Source organism: Lepisma saccharinum, chromosome 2 (genome assembly GCF_977018435.1).
Source record: "Lepisma saccharinum chromosome 2, izLepSacc3.1, whole genome shotgun sequence".
NCBI lineage: Eukaryota > Metazoa > Arthropoda > Insecta > Zygentoma > Lepismatidae > Lepisma > Lepisma saccharinum.
This window is the reverse complement of record NC_139230.1, coordinates 13,237,684-13,255,361: the sequence shown is the minus strand read 5'-3', so window position 1 is coordinate 13,255,361 and position 17,678 is coordinate 13,237,684. Positions and strand designations below refer to the sequence as shown.

Here is a 17,678-nt window from a genome sequence, read left to right as displayed (position 1 = left end):
CACACCACATTTCCCCACTCCATTCTCTGCAACAACGTTCGTTCGCAGTGTTGCAACCTGGAGGGTCTGAGGATTTTCAACGAAATTTGTATTCGCTTTTCCCTGGGCTGTTTTCTACCTGTTGGAGTACAGAAATTCAGCTGACCTTTCGCCAATGACTCGTTTTCTTCTTTTAAAACTTTGCCTCCCCGATGGCACAGTGGTAGTGTCATCGCCTTGTAATCAAGGTGTCCCGGGTTCGTTTCTTGGTGGATCACATAGTGGTTCGAATCCTACTTTAGACTGTAGGTCCAGTCCCGATTAGCCTTACTGTGCATAAAGTGGACTTAAAACAACAAATCAGTCCAATCCAATTCTTTTAAAACTTGAGAAACCATCCATTTAGATACTTCCGTGGCGGCGCTTGTGGACTCGACAACATTATACTTAAGTTTATGTAACTCCTTCTGATTTCACAAATATGTTGCAACATTGTAAACAATTTCTCTGGTCTGTCCTCTAAGGGGCTTTCCAGAGCAGATTGTGGATTTTGTTGGACCTGGCATGATTTGATTTTTGCATTTCAAAAATATGCAGCCAAGAGTAAAGAGCAAGAACATTTCAATGCTTTAAAAAAGAACACAGGCAAGCATGTTATCATACCTTCTCGTAGCGATTGTTGTACGATAAACAAAATAACCCCCACCCCACTCGGCTTTTAAAATAACCAGCCACTGCTCGATGTTGCATTCAGAAAATGAAGTAATTTGCCCAGTAGTTTCTCTTCATTATAAACCTTAACGCGCATTCGTAATACTACAGTTTATGATCTGTGCACCGCACGCATTTTCAAACACCAGATTAAATCAAATACACCACTGATAAACTGATATGAGCCAGCATCGTCAATCTACACAGTGAAAATCGTTTGTCATATTTGTTTTAGCTTAATTTTGCTGAGTTATTTTTATTATTATTATTTATTATTTGAAGTAGGGTTAAACTTAAGTTTACAGTATTTTTACACAGATTATCTTACTATAGAAACAGCTTTTAGCCCTACATGGATTAATTTGTTAAGCTATACAATTCTGCTAAATGTTTATGAATGTATAAAATATGGAAAAATATAAGTGTGCTTATATAATTGAAACACACAAGGAATAAAAACACACAAGAAATAGGAATTAAATAAGTATATGTGAAGGAGGCAATGAGGCAAGTGAAGCATGGTGTCAGTTTTCTTAGATTAACATCATCTTAATTTGTTGTTTAAATTTGGCCAAATTTCTCTCCTTTTTCCAGGCTACAGGCAGTTGATTCCACGCCTTACTTGCCAGCGATGATATGGATTTTGATCCATATAGGCTTGTTACATTTTGGTATTCGGATGCTATTGGTGTTGTTAGATTGCAGATTGGGATAATGCATGTTACTACATATAATTACCTTGCCGCTTAATAAGTGGTTGTGTGTGTGAATTGCCTGATGAATTTTGAGCAGGAAAGCATATTTTCGTCTGGATTCAAGAGTGGGTAGTTGCAGTTCTTCTCTGCTCGATCATGAAGTCATGTTTGGTGTATTTCATATACTACGAATTGCCCAATTTTGCATTTTTTCTAATTTGTTGGTGTTATTTATGTTAATCCCATAGAGTACAGAGGAACAATATTCAAGTAACGGCCTAATAAATGCTTTGTAGAATGCTAATTTGTGAGCAAGGTGTACATATTTGCAGACATATTGAAACTGTTTGATTCTAGGTGCTGCACGTGCACACATAATCTCCACATGTTGTGAAAAGGATAAATTCTTATCTAGGTACACACAAGATATTTTAGACTCTCACTTAGTTTTATATTCGAATTACCTATTTTAATATTGTCAACTTGCGTGCTATTATTGTTTTCCATGGATAATATTAATACCTGAGTCTTAGACTCATTCACTTTTAACATGTTAGATTGATATCACTAGAGAATTTCGGGCATGCTTTTTTCAATATTTGCAATTACTTTTTCTAATTTGTTAGATGCGCAGTACAGGAGACAGTCGTCTGCGTATAGATACAATTCAAAGCCAAATTTCTTGCTTGCGACATCATTTACAAACATGTTAAAAAATTTTGGGCATAGAATAGATCCCTGAGGTACACCGAGAGATACATTCAGACCGTACAAAATCGAGTTGCCAACTTTTGTATCGATACTCCTATTGTGCAAATAGCTTTCAATCCAGTTGCATGCAGTAGCAGAAAAATTGAATTGCTGATATAATTTATGTATTAATAACTTTGGTTGAACACTGTCAAATGCTTTACTGATATCTACTGAAATTATGCCAATGTATTGCTTATGTAACAGTTCATGTAGGAGTAATTCTGTTGAGTGATTTTTCCTAATAGCAAATTGTCTGTTAGTAATTAGGTTGTTACAACGTAAGTATTGTTCTAATTGTTTATCTATTACCTTTTCAAGAATCCAACTTAATGAGGAAGTTATCGATATAGGCTGATAATTATTTAATTGCGTTGGGGACCCCCCTTTCAAGATAGGTGTGACCCTTGCGTGTTTCCAGCTGTTGGGAAAGATTTAGCTTTTTATGGATGAATTAATTATATCGGTGAGAGGTTCTGTAATCCATGGGATGAGCAGATATAATATGCGATTACTTATTCCATCGAAATCTGGACCTTTTCTGACATTAAGTTTTTGAAGGATTTTCAGTAAGTCATCATGCGAGACGGGTGTAAAATTGAAGCTGACTTCTCTAGATTGACTGGAGTTTTCAATTTGCTTGCTAGTTTCATTTTTCTTGAGCATTAAATCATTTGTAAATGTATTCGATATTGACTTTCCGACATTAGCAAAGTGGTAATTCAGGACATTCGACACTCCGGAGCTTCTGTAATTATTTCATTATTGTGTTCAATAGATGTGATGGATTGGTTTTTATTGTCATTTCCCGTTAAAAAACTAAAAATCTAGAATTTATTGTTGCCTGCATATTTACCAGAATAGATCTGTTGGAGATAATTTCTTTTCGCATATTTTACTGTTTTTGTTACGTAGTTCCTTAAGGTCTTATATTGTTCTCATGTGTAATTATTATTACTTGAACTGCGTGCGCACTTAAACATCTGGTTCTTGAGTGATATCAATCTAAGAAGACTACCAGTGATCCAGGGGCGCTTGTTGGCTCTAACGCGAAATGTTTTTATTGGTGCATAGACATCAAGAGCTTCGGTTATTAATGACTGCAAATATGTTAGCTTATCATTTATATCCGGCATCGTTGATGTTTTTTATTACATTACCACAGTGTATTTTACGCCTGCATGCGGTATAGAAAAATATTTGTCATTTTATAATATGTTTGATTCTTTCGCGGAATTTCATGGCTCGAATATATTTATAATTGGAGACTTCAATTTACCCATGATTACCAGTTCAGGTTATGAGTTACAGAAAGGTGGACCCTCTTGTAGAGCTTTGTTAAATTTTTTGAATTTTTACAACCTTCATTCTGTAAACAATATTAAAAATTGCCTCGATAGAACTTTGGATCTTATTCTTACTAACATTCCAAAGAATGTGAATATATGTAGGGAGGAAATGCCACTTGTTAAAGAAGATAACCATCATCCTGCATTGACTGTACACCTAACTATAAGAGAATCTACTGATGTAATAACAAATGAAGCTTACTATTCTTACAATTTTAAAAAAGCCAATTTCATGCAGATGTATCATTTGCTTGGAGTGGTAGATTGGTCTGCATTAGATAATATGACTGATGTAAATCAGGCGGTTAATTTTTTTTGTAATAGAGTTCATGAAGTATTTCTTGCCACAGTCCCAAAAAGAAGACGAAAGACGACAAATAAATACCCATGTTGGTTTAATAATGATATCATTAAATTGATAAAGTTAAAAGAGTATTACAGAAAAAATATAAAATTTAGAGTAGAATATAAGTCATTGTTTCGGCAAACTAGAAAGCAGGTAAAAACTATGATTAGTAGTGCCTATTACAACTACATAAAGGAATTGGAAAACAATTTGAAATCAAATACTAAAGAGTTTTGGAGTTTTATTAGAAATAAGAAAAGTAATAATGGTGCTTGTAACAGCACAATGAATTTTGAAGAAAATTCTCTCAAATCTGCAAAAGATATTTCTGATGGTTTTGCTAAATATTTTAGGTCCGTATATGCTGAAACATCTGAACCATATATAATAGACGAACGCACTGAGTCCATTATATCATACACATTAGCAATTTCGCCAGTTAGTCAGAAAGAATATGAAAGTGCTACAAAACAGTTAAAAGGCAAACGATCTAGCGGCCCAGATGAAATACCACCTTACATTTTGAAAGGATGCTCTGAGGTATTGATGTATCCTCTACTTAGAATTTATAACTTAATAATGAAAACACAAATGTTCCCTGATATCTGGAAGGAAACGCGTGTATGCCCCATCTTAAAATCTGGTGAATGTTCAAAAATAGAAAATTACAGGCCCATATCGATTCTCTGTGCACCGGCGAAAGTATTCGAGTCTATCCTATACAATCGCATATTTAATCATGTAAAATGTTTCTTAAGTGACAGTCAACATGGTTTCTTTCCAAGTAGATCAACGCAAACAAATCTGATAAATTTTGTCCAAGATATACATGATGCGTTCCACGAGAGACTTAGTGTACATGCAATATATATAGATTTCGCAAAAGCTTTTGACAGAATTAATCATAATATTCTTCTAAGAAAACTTGCAAGTTTTGGATTCTCAACACAATATGTAAATCTTTTCAAATCTTACATTATTAATCGAAAACAATATGTAACTTATAAACAAGCAAAGTCTTTTGTTTATGATGTTAAATCTGGGGTTCCACAAGGTTCAAATCTGGGTCCTCTATTCTTTGCAATTTATATTAATGATTTACCAGGTACAATCAAATTTTCAAAGTGTTTAGTGTACGCAGATGATGTTAAAATATATAGAGAAATTAGGGATATTACGGACACTAGGAAATTACAGACTGATATAAACATGGTTCATAGGTGGAGTGTAGAGAATGATATCAAGTTTAATATTAAGAAATGTTCATACATGATATTTACTAGAGCACGAAATAATGTGCGAAATGATAAGTATGTTATTAACGGCGAATTTGTAAAAAGAGTGTATTCAATTAAAGACCTAGGAGTAATTATTACCCATAATATGACTTTTACTGAGCATATTTCTTGCATTACCCAGAATGCCTACAGGAATCTTGGATTTCTAATAAGAAATGCTAAAAGTTTAAATGATATATGCTCTTTGTGTATGCTCTACAAATGTTTAGTTAGAAGCAAATTAGAATATGCTTGTTCCGTATGGGCGCCAAACTGTGAGTCCCAGAAAAATATGATTGAACGTATACAGAAGAAATTTCTCAGATTTTTATATTATAAGAAGTATCGAATATCGCCAATAATTCTTAAAATACCATACAATGATTTATTAAATGAATTTGATTTTGTAAGCCTGTCAAATAGACGTGAAATTTCTCAACAAATGTTTCTGTATAAAATAATAAATGGACATATTGATAGTAGTTCTATACTAGAGAGAATATGGTTTAATGTAAGACAGGGTCATTTACATAATAGACGTTTACTCTCATACAAAATCCCAAGAACAGAAATGTATAAAGGTTCACCAATACAAAAAATGACACTTCAATATAACAAGATCTCAAATCATTTGGTGGACTTAGATTTCGGCATGACACGAACCAAATTTATGAATATGTTAAAGGGGCATCTCTCTTAATAATGTATTTATTATGAGAATTGGATTTGTCATATTGAAGTTTGTTGTAATGATATATTGTACCAGTGTTTGTGATACTTGTTTTGTGTAATTCAGATGAAATGTGTAAATATATGATAATTTCTGTTGTCACAGTTAAGCAGTAAACCTGATCTGTCACCAAGATGTCTATATATATATATATATTATGTATTATCTGTCTATGTTTGTGAATATGTGTGTGTGTGTGTAAAGGAGGAAGGAGGGAGAATGTGTACGTGTGTACATACAAGTTGTAAATGAAAATGTAATATTTTGATATTACCTTTCTGTAATTGGAGATTTGTCTCTGTTGAAGGGAAATAAATAAATAAATAAATGGTAGATAGGAACAGTGATCAACGAATTGCTGTTCAGGGAAATTTTTAAATGAACGCCTAGTTGCTAGTATTCTAGGAGATCATTGTGGCCTCAGGTTAATTGTTGTGCATATCAGAAAATGATCCTTAAATCATGCATTGCCACAACGGATTTAACATGTATTTCTCTTTTGTTTGTAAAAATGTGGTCTATGAGACTTTCACTTTTGTCAGTCATGCATGTTGGCAGATGAATGAGCTGTTTGTACACTTCGCAACATCTTATTTGACCGCCCCGAAAGAATTCTAAGTCCCGAAATCTTAAACTTAGCAACATTGCACTTCAGCTCCAGGTGAGAGTAGCCAACTTTCAGTAGGTCCTTCCACTAGACGAGAAACGCTGCGGTGATAGGTTTTCAATTTAACACTTTCCATGAACTTAGAAACTATAAACCACTATTATATAATAATACACAATCAAACAGAAATAATAAATTGGAAAAAGAACCTTGAAGGATATTTACGATTCTGCTTGCTCGACTTGAAATTTGAGGGGTTTGAAACACTGAATAGAGTTTTTCTCCACCTGGAGGAAATTGCCATCAAGTTTGTGCAGAAAGAAGCAAATTTGTGAGGAGTTTATGCGACATTTTATTTACAATACCTTGCATAATATCGAACAGTTCTCAAAAAACATATATTTTACACGAGTTGTCGAGAAAATGTGCTTGAAACACAGGAAGGTGTAAGTCTTCATAAACGTCAACATGTTTTTAAGGGTATAACGTCATTAAGCTAACGTAGAGCTGTTGGTTAGGAACTGCTATCCTTATTTTTCATCAAGCGTGAAAGGTCGCGGGTTCAAATCCCACCCTCTCCTCTTTCTTTTTTTTTTTTTGTTTGCTGAACAGATACCGTTGATATTAGAATATTTAAAAAATGAATCCGATGCACACTTGAGGGACGTCCCTTCTGCGCATATTTCCCCTTAGAAGTTGGAGATTTCCAGGATTTAAAGTTAAAACTTTTCTTTTTAGTTATTGTTCACATGTTGTGTTAACACACACACATCATGATTAATTCACAAATCACATATATGTATTCAGGATGCAAAATGTAATGTTATTTAAGATATGTATTGTTTGTTCTTCACTCACACCTAACATAACCCCACAGCTCTACAGCACCTTGGCGGGCCTTGGCTTACCTACCGACTGCTGGTCTCCCTCCCACACTGTTCCTCCGTCACCTGTAGTAGCGTGGAGGTCTTAGACCAGTATTGGGGTGACGGGTGATCAGCCCGACGAACCCCCAGCCTTTGTTGTCACTCACACCTAAAATATTGATTATTTGATTTCGATATACTAAAAAGAGATATACAGTTATGTTAATTAGTGATGTAGTGCAGTACTGTAACATTGGTAATTTTATGTCAATTCCTTCGTAATGACTGTTGTCAATCCCCTCACCACCATCTTACCATGCGTCTAAAACTAATAGTAAATCGCTAATTAACATAAATGTCCTCCTCCGTAGCCGAGCGGGTTAAGGCGTTCACTCGTCTTGAGATCGTTCGCTGTGGGACGGCGTAGCGTAACCTGGTCGAAAAGACCTACAACAACGGCTGGGGGTTCGTCGGGCTGATCACCCGTCACCCCAATACTGGTCTAAGACCTCCACGCTATAACAGGTGAGGGAGGAACAGTGTGGGAGGGAGACCAGCAGTCGGTAGGTAAGCCAAGGTCCTCCAAGGGCTGTAGCGCTGTGGGTTATGTTTAATTAACATAAATAAATTGTTATTGCGACGAAGGCCGATACGATACGAAACTACTAATAAGTATTTATATAGTGAGTGACAAACAAAAAATTCAAAACCTCATAACGATCGTAATTCCTCACTGCTTTGTATCTAAAATGTTTGTCTTCTTTGAACAGAAAGTTCGAGTATCAGATGTAACAAACTTTCCGCACTAACTTTGCAATATTCGAAACCACCATTACAGACTTAGCTCAATGTAACTTGATTCTGCGTATTCCACGTGGCATGTGACTTTCTCCTATCATCGAAACAACTTTCTCTTACTATTTCCTTTCCTCTCGTGAAATACAGAGACCAATGTTAACTTCTTAGCACGGTGGGTAAACTTTACACCCAACGATATACTCCTGAAAAAAATCCTGCCTAGGTGGAGAATCGAACCTACGACCTCCCTCGTAAGAATCAAGCACGCTACCTCTTCTCCAGGTGGTTCATGTTAAAATTTGCTACCAGTTTGAAGAAACCAATTCACACATAATGTCATATCTATAATTTCCTCATGGCAATTTTCATGAGGAAACGAATTCAGATAAAATCGAGAAACGCTGAAAGGGAAAAATGATGACCATGTCTATTGGCGTTTTGTTATATTTTGTAAATTGTGTAAAAATTCCGTGTTTTGAACAAGCAATCGTTTAGTTACGAAGTATTTTGTTGTTTGTTTAAAGTAGGAACAGGAGAGCGAAAAGGAGTCATTTGAACCAGACCCCGTTTGACAAGAAACTTCAGCTTTTTCCAAAGATTGTATGAAAAGAGAGAGGAATGTATGAAATATAAAATATGTGTGAAATTAAAACAATGGAAACCTTGAAAGATAATACTAACGAACTTCAAACTATGAAAAACTCCAAGTCATTTTCGAAATATGAACTTGATGTTTTTCTTTATTATGAAGTGGAGATATGGGACGATACGATCCCTCAACAAGAAAATTTTAAGTAAGCTACCTCCAACTTTTTCAATGGTCATAATTACTAATTAATAATAACCCATAGCGCTACAGCCCTTGAGGGCCTTGGCTTACCTACCGACTGCTGGTCTCCCTCCCACACTGTTCCTCCGTCACCTGGTATAGCGTGGAGATCTTAGACCAGTATTGGGGTGTCGGGGGATCAGCCCGACGATCCCCCAGCCGTTGTTACGCTCACTCACTCTCGATCAGGTTACGCTCACTCACTCGGAGCTTCCCAATTTCCTCACGATGGTGGGTTGCTACCGGCCCTATACGTAGACCGAATAAATTCCGACCAGAGCCGGATTCGAACCTACGCCGTCCCGCAGCGAACGCCTTAACCCGCTCGGCTACGGAGGAGGACCATAATTACTAATTAGGGTCCGGAAGTTGATGAAAAATCAACTTTTTTTCTGACCCTTAAAAACAATGCTAAACCTGATATCATGTCCGTTTCCCTTCAGTTAGAGCCGGAAAACACTTTCTATTTTACATTTTTTTTTTGCATTTTTTGGCCTTTTTTGGCTTTTAGTTTATTTGTCAGTATTTTTAACAGTTTTTGTTGCATTTTTACTTATTTTTGAGGATTATTTTTCTCCTCACCTGTTGTTTCGTGCATTTTAAATGCATTTACTAGTAAAACTTACATATTTAGATTTCTTGACATGGTTCTTTTAGGAAATTCACCATGAATCGAAAATACGGTCAATAATAATAATAATATAATAATCCGTTGCGCAACAGCCCATGAAGGGCCTAGGCATACCTACCGACTGCCGATCTCCCTCCCACGCTTTCCTTCGTCACCTCTAAGCGTGGAGATCTTCAACCAGTATTGGAATAGTCGGGGGGTCAACCCGACGTATCCCCAGCCGTTATAGTAGGTCTTCTCGACCGGATTACGCTCACTCACTCGGAGCTCTCCAATTTCCTCACGATGGTGGGTTGCCACCGGCCCTATACGTAGGCCGAATAAATTCCGACCAGAGCCAAATACGGTCAATGGAAAAGCATAATATTATTCTTAACTGAAATGTTTGGCAATGGATTAAGATACTTTGTGTGAAATCTACTTTGAGGTTCTTTTTCTGGACACTATTATCGCTTTAATCTGTAGTTTTAAAGTAAAATTAGTCACAATATTAAATGCAATTATACTCTGGTATACGCGAAGCAGAACTGTATTTTCGGATGCTGGCCGACTACAGTATCATAGAAGGCCCACTCTAAAAGGAGATAAATTGGTTGATTTGGTGTTTTAAGTCAACTTTATGCATAGTAAGGCTAATCGGGACTGGGCCTACAGTTTAAAGTGGGATCCGAACCGAGTGCATAAAATAACGTGAACCTTGTGGTGTAGGGGTATCGTTTGCTTATGGAATGGAAGGTCATGGGTTCAAACCAACTTCTTTGCAAAATCTTTTTCGGGAAGTAAACGGCTTTGGACGAGAATGCTTATCTACGTTTCTTGGATATTTCCGTTGATATTTGTGCGATTTATGTCCAGCATTTCCGGATGCAGAAAGTTGACATGTAAGTTCTTAATATATGTTAACTTATAACAGCTGAATGAAAGGAAAAGTATTTCCTAAAATCCTGCCAATCACTGAAAGATTAAAAACATTAGTAGAAGCATTACTTGAGGCATGCACAGTGGCGATGATTATGGAGTGTGGAGGGGCAGATGACCCAGCACTATGCTAAACATTATCTACCAAAGAAAATAAACTGTACTTGCCCTCCCCCCTCCCCCCACCCCCCACTTTGTCCCATCAGTTTTGAAACCCAATCGCCGCCACCGAGCATGTATCGCATAAATATTTACAGTAATATCATATAATATTATATTATGTTATTAGAACACTTCGTACTCGGTAAATAAAAAGGAAAAAATAATAAGGAAAGGGTGGGATTTGAACTTACGATGTTTCGATCTTGACGAAAACAGAAAAAAAATGAAAGTGCTTCATCTAACCAACTACTCCAGGAGATTGCTAACAGAAAGATCAGTAAAACACGTTAATCTCAGTTGAAGCAACAATGTGCCGGAGTTTCGAACCATTTTTTTGCCAAGAACCAAGGAAAAGACACACTTTGCAGAATCGTTTGGTGTTGTGCAAGGTATCTTTACACAACATTCCGCATAACATCATCATAAATTTGCCTTCTTGCATTCAAATGTGACCGCAATTCTTTCCAGGTGGATGAGAACCTGTTCAGTGTTTCACAATGCACATACATTTTCCTATTTTCAAATTCAGAACGAAGAATCTTGAAATAAACTGCTCACAAAAAGTTTTGCATCACCAACAAAAACTGTATTCCTGGGAAGAAAATAAACATACAATTGCTCAATCAGTACAGGAAAGAAGAAAACGTGGAAAACATGGTAATGGTATGAAAAAGAACGTTCACACTAATCCAAAAAAAGAAAAAATGACACACTGCTGAAGTAGCAAAGGGAAACAAATGGCACAACAATGCTATCTGCCTATTTGTTATGTCAGACAGGATGTTTACCACCTGGTATGTCCCCCTCGAGCTGCAATGAGGTCTTCAACATGCCGGGGCATGCTCGCAATGAGATGATCAAGGTCATCCTGTGGTAAACGATCCCATTCCTCCTGTACTGCCAAAAGAAGCTCACGTGGAGAGTCTGGGAGCACAGGACGGTGTGCCATTGCATTCCTCAACATGGCCCAAGCATGCTCGATACAATTCATGGCTGGGCTTCCTGGCGGCCAGGGCATTCTGTTAATTTGGGCCTGCTGCAGATAATCTTGCACCACCCCTGCACGATGTGGCCGGGCATTATCATCCATGAACACAAGAGTTGGACCAATGTTCCGACGGTATGGTTCCACAGTTGTTTGTAGGATGTCTCTGATGTAACGCGGTCCTGTCAGTGTACCTTGAATTGCAATTAGGGGCTTTCGGCGGCCGTGCATAATCCCTGCCCAAACCATAATGCCACCTCCTTGGAATGAATGAACAGGTTGCACATGACGAAGTCTCTCCCGCGGTCCTACGCCTCTCCACACTCTCACACGTCTCGAATCATACCTCAGACAAAGCCTACATTCATATGTAAAGAGTACACATGACCAATCTGCAGGTCCCCAATGCACATGTTCGCGTGCCCACACCAAACGATCACGCTGTTGGTTTGCACTTAGAGGTTGCCGACGCATGGGTCTTCGGCAACGTAAGCCTCTTGCTCGCAGTCTATTGCGAACAGTCTGGGTCGAAACACGTACGCCTGAGGCTTGTTGGAGGTTATTTCGCAACTCATTTGAGGTCCTGCTATTGTGCCGCAGGGCTGTGATTCCTAGCAAACGGTCCTGGGCTGGTGGTGTTACCCGTGGTCGACCTGAACGGTGGCGATCTGCTACTGTCCCACTGTCTGTGTACCTTCTCCATGTTCTGCTGACATCGCTCTGTGCGATTCCCATCGTCGCGGCTACCGCCCGTTGTGACATCCCACTCTGCACAAAGGCGATAACCCTTGCCCGATCGAACTGCGATATTGTACCCCTGGGCATGTCTACAACGCACCTTCACTACTTGAGTCTCTCTACGTAAGTGGGAGATATAGCCTTGACCATTACCACCCACAATACTGAGATGTTCGAACACACAAATATGCTCAGCTGGTCGTGGCTGTCGTCTGAATAGCGAGTTATGCGGGGTTGAATGGGTATCTTGCACAGCACAGTGTGCTTTCTCACAGCTGGCCCAGTGGGACATGTTGCGATTGTTCTTTCTATCATTTCTTGGGTGATGCAAAACTTTTTGTGAGCAGTTTATTTTCAACATTCGTATTTCTACTTAACAATTTTTTGTCTACTCATATATTTTATTACTGCTTTAGGGTATCTTTACTTTATGGAATGTGAAAGAATGAAAAAAAAATCACGAGCGTTTAAATTCAGGAAGATGAAATGTTGCAAAGTTGGCTACTCTTATTTGGCTCTGAAGCACTATGCTGCCAAATTTACGAATTCCGGACTTTGAAATTTTTCAGGGCAGTCAAATAAGATGTTGCGAAGTGTACCCCGCTGATTCCATCTCATCGAAAAATACATTATCCGCTGCAGTAGGTTTCATGACGTCATGATTTGTATCGATTTGTATCTCCAATGAGAACCGAAGTGTGGCAAGCCGGAAGAGATTGCAAAATAGTGTCTAATTTTTCATTAAAAGTGACTGCAGCCTTGGGATGTCTATACACGCATCCGATATTTTTTTTTTGTTTGAGTTTCAAAAACACCCACAATCCTTCAGTGTCCACATCCGACACAGAATAAATAAGTTCCGATATTACATCGGTTTTTACGTAAACAATAATGCCGCCCCCTTGCTTAGAAGAGCCACAATCGAGCCTATACAGTTTGAAGCCTTCAATTTAAACATGACAATCTGGAATAGAATCATCTAGTAACCAGTAACTTCTAAAGAACTCCGATGGCGCCAAACTGCAGACCGTACTACTGTCGTCAGTGTATCTGGCGTAATGGCAGCACATGATACTATTATTTTTTCACGTAGCTCGTTGAGTTGGTTTTTGGCGATACACGTCATTCTTCACAGTCCTCTACAGGTGGAAGTCCAGTGGTGTCAAATCAGGGGACCGAGGTGGGTACTCAATAGCACCACGTCGACCTATCCACCGTCCGGGGAAAGTACGATCTGACACCGCGATGGTAGTGAGGCGGGGCTCCATCTTGCTGCAGGTAAAACAGTTCATCTCCAAACAGGGTTTGGATGGCAGGCAAAATCCTTGACTGAAGTTTTTCAAGATGCACCTCACCGGTTACGGTACCCTTGAAGAAGAAGAGACCAATCAAACCACGCAATGACAGACCACAGTACACGTTAAGCACCGGTAGATTGACTGCCTTCTCCACATAAACGTGAGGATTGACGGGCGACCAGTAGACACATTTGTGGCGGTTCACAGTACCGTTAAGTTTGAATTATGCCTCGTCAGACCACACAACTGTCCCTGCATTTCGCGAACCATGTGCTCAAACTATTCGCAGTATTTTTCGACCCTATGATCCGGATTGTCCTTGTTGATCGCGTCTAGCAGTCTGGGAATGTACACTTTCCACTGTGCACCCTTCAGATTGAGTCTTATGCTTGACTGGCTCACCCCACTTTCGCGTGCTCCCTGGTTCACTGATTTTTGCAGTGATTGGGTGAAAGGTTGCCACACCGCAGCACTGGACTCTGGACTTGTAGCTGTTCATTGTCGGATGGATCTTGCCTTGTGCACATCATGAACAGTTCCATTGGATTCGAACTTATCACGAATACGGGCTATTGTTCGACGTGTTGGAGGCCATGTTCCAAACTCATTCTGCCACTGCCGTTGAACCTCTTGAATGTTCTCGTACTTCCAGAACCATTTCAATACAGCCTTGTGTTCCACAAGAGATAATCGTACCACAGCCATTGTTGCTACTCGACTGTCTTCCACTGTACTGGCGTGATAGCTCCAACACTCGCACATGCATGGCGCAAATTGCTAGTGCCACCTTCCTTTGACAAATTAAACAGTTACACTACACGTCCACATGAGATTAGTGCGTATAAGTCTGTTTGTTTCGAAATTATTGCATTACAAACAGTGAGTACATTTTTTTGGACCCCTCTGTATGTGTATAAAGTTGAGAACCATAATTGAAGTGAGTGAATTAATAGTGTATGGAATGAGTGCCAGCCTAGGGTAGAGTTTGTCACTTTCTATACTTGCTTAGGTTGTCCAAACTGTCAATTTTCACTGTGGTGTTGTTGTGCAGTGCCAAGATATTGCCATCAGAAGTCCACACACACTGGAAAGTTCCACTATTTCTTACCTGGTGAAATAGTTGCAGGTTCTGCCAGGTGAGGTTCTCCCATGATAGAAATGTGGGGGGTGTAATCCTTCAGGAACTGCTTCTTCTGGAGCACCAACCGATGAGTCCTGTAGGATATGAAACGCACGATCAGCGCCCTGCTCTTCCCGTCGTGTCGCTTCGCTCCCAGTCGGTGGCATCTCTGGAGCTGGGATGCATTGACGGGAACCTGCACCTTGTCCCAGAGGATGTCCAGCACCTTTTCCTCGCAGTTCTCTTCTTCCAATTCTCCCACACCATGGATCATGAGGTTCAGTCTCCTGTCGTATTGCTTAATGGAGTTTATATGCGATTGTAACACACTCACGGTGGATCTGAGGGCTTTGATTTCTGCATTGTATTTTTCCGTTGTTTTGCAAACCGCTTCCTCCACAGCCTCGGCTATCACCTGCGTCAGAGAAGTCTTTATTAGCGACTGTACTTTGTCGCTAACGAAGGCCAGGGCTATCCTCTATTCCAAATCCCCCAGTTGAGAGTTCAGTTCTTTTGCAATGACTCTCTCCATCGTGCTCTCGATTCTGCTCAATTCACCTTTTGTTGCCAGAAAAATATAGCTAATGCACAAACACTCAAACTCGAAATGCTGCTACTGCAAAGATTTACACTCACAAAAATCACGTTCACTGCAGCACAACATTCACTCCCTTCAGAAAATCACTTCACCACATATTGTCCACCCCTGCATGCGGAGCTAAGGAAAAACACGTCCGACCTCTATGTGGACTCCGTAGACTCCACTCCACTCATACTCTAAAGGTCAGACTAGTACGTAGAAGAGTTGTGGGGAGGATGACATAATAGGAAGTGCTCCACAGTGATCTGCGCATATTGGGACTTGTTAGGCTATTGTATAGCTAAGTGATCTCAGAAGTGGCAATATCTGCAAACTTTGACCTTGAAGACTTTTGCAATTACAAGACAAATGAGACTCAAAATTTTCACAGATACTAAGTTCTATACATACTTTCAACTCCTGAAATTTCATGAAAATTGGAAATGGTCAGGTTGAGAATTGTACATATCGGTGTTGATTTGGCATGGAATGACTTATTCCTTTTTGTTCAAAAGTTAAATACATTCAAAATCTTAGTTGCATAACTTTTCAGACACCCTGTATAATATGCAACACACTTACGAAGCAGGGTGTCAGGCATTGCCTAAGCAAGCCTCCTTTAACAAGAATCCACAGGCTTCTTGGACTACTAGGTTTTTCTTTTTAGTTGGTAGCAGCAGGAGAAATAAGAAGTTACATGAAACTTGATGTAGTTGCTTCAGTCCAACTCAAGCATCACTGTGAGTGTTGTCAGCAATAGTTAAATTTTGCTACCCATGGAGACACTTGATTTATCTTAGTCACAGGGGCCTTGAGGTTATAAAACTCTTAGGCTTTGAAACTTTTTTTTAATTCAGTTATTTTCCATGAGAATGTTTTGTAACAGAACTTATGGCATGATTGTGTACACTACTGTCATGAGCTGACAGTTATGAAGGCCTTCTAGCCATCTACTTTCATGGAGGATACGTGGTTAGAGGTAAAAAAAAGGTAATGTGCTCCCCTGTGCTTAGCACCATGCCATGAAGGCGTATAGGGGGTGTGGGGGTAATGCCCAACACTTTCTTGATATGGTCGTGAGGGGGGGGGGGTGATGTGATCAACATCACGCCGCTGACCACCTTTACCCTCAGGGTTTCCCCCAGGTACCCATGTTATTCGACGCAGGGTGGGTGCCGGGACCGCTTCCAACGTTAGAAAAGTTCCCGGATTTCAACCGGCCGGGGATCGAACCTGGGACCTTTAGCATGGTAGTCAGATGCATTACCGACTGAGCCACCGCAGCCATGGTGGTTATGTATCTCAATTATTATTTTTAAATCTCTTGGAACTTTTCTAAAAGAAAAAATACAACATAATAAATATTTTCTCAGTGGTTTTCTGTGGTGCAGTTTGCAAGAACAACAAAAACTTCCTAGTAATATCACTTCACATGACTGTCCCATCCAGCAACAGCCAAACAAAATTAGACTTGTTGACCAAAGAGTATATGTCCTTATCTTCATTGTTGACTTGAAGCAACAAAACAGCAGAAAGTGTTGACCTACTTACATTCAAGTACCTGTTCCTAGAAATTGTGTTTGCAAATAAGTGACCACATTGCTCTTTTATATAGTGCATAATTTTAAATATTTCTGATGATGAGACTATTAAACTCTGGCAGGAATTTACAATACCGGACCCTTCTGTAATTTCTATGCAACTGCTTATACTCACGAAATAATTAGTCGCGATGATTTATCTGAGGTTAGCATGTTGGGGTGTAGAAATTGTTCATTAACGTGTAGAAATAAGCTTTTCTATTCTCACAATGATTCTCCGTATACAAGTATGGAAACCATATTTGTTGATAGGAACAATTGACGTTCACAATTAGTTACGCGGTCTACAGCATTGCCACACTGTTGATTACATACTTGGAGAGTAAGAATCGTGTAAGAATGGCAGAAGAGAACAGTAAAAAAGTTGTTAATGTTGTACAGATTGATTGGACCGTACTTTAGAATTCTTTCGCCTAGCCGGCGATCCCACAGGGAAATGCATCGAGGATGACGAAGAAGATGACAGTGACAATCACGATGTAGAAGAGCATGTGGAATGTGGACTGATTTGATTACAGTAAGTTTGGCAACAATGCATCGATCGTAAAATTTCAGGATACAAAAATTGCGTCTTCTATGAAGAACGTTTGCCGTTAAAGTGCTATGAAAATAAGATTTTTTATCAGTTCGTTATCACAATTAGCACAAAACCATTCACGGATAGGCCCACTGACCATTCTCTGTAAGGTTAGATTAGGTTAAGCAAAC

At 39.1% G+C, this 17,678-nt stretch overlaps 1 protein-coding gene across 3 annotated transcripts in view; it reads left to right on the top strand.

The window, feature by feature from the left end:
* LOC145983915 (CAP-Gly domain-containing linker protein 4-like) overlaps positions 1 to 17,678 on the top strand; it is a 147,296-nt gene that overhangs the window by 30,085 nt on the left and 99,533 nt on the right. The gene's annotated exons all lie outside the window — the stretch shown is intronic.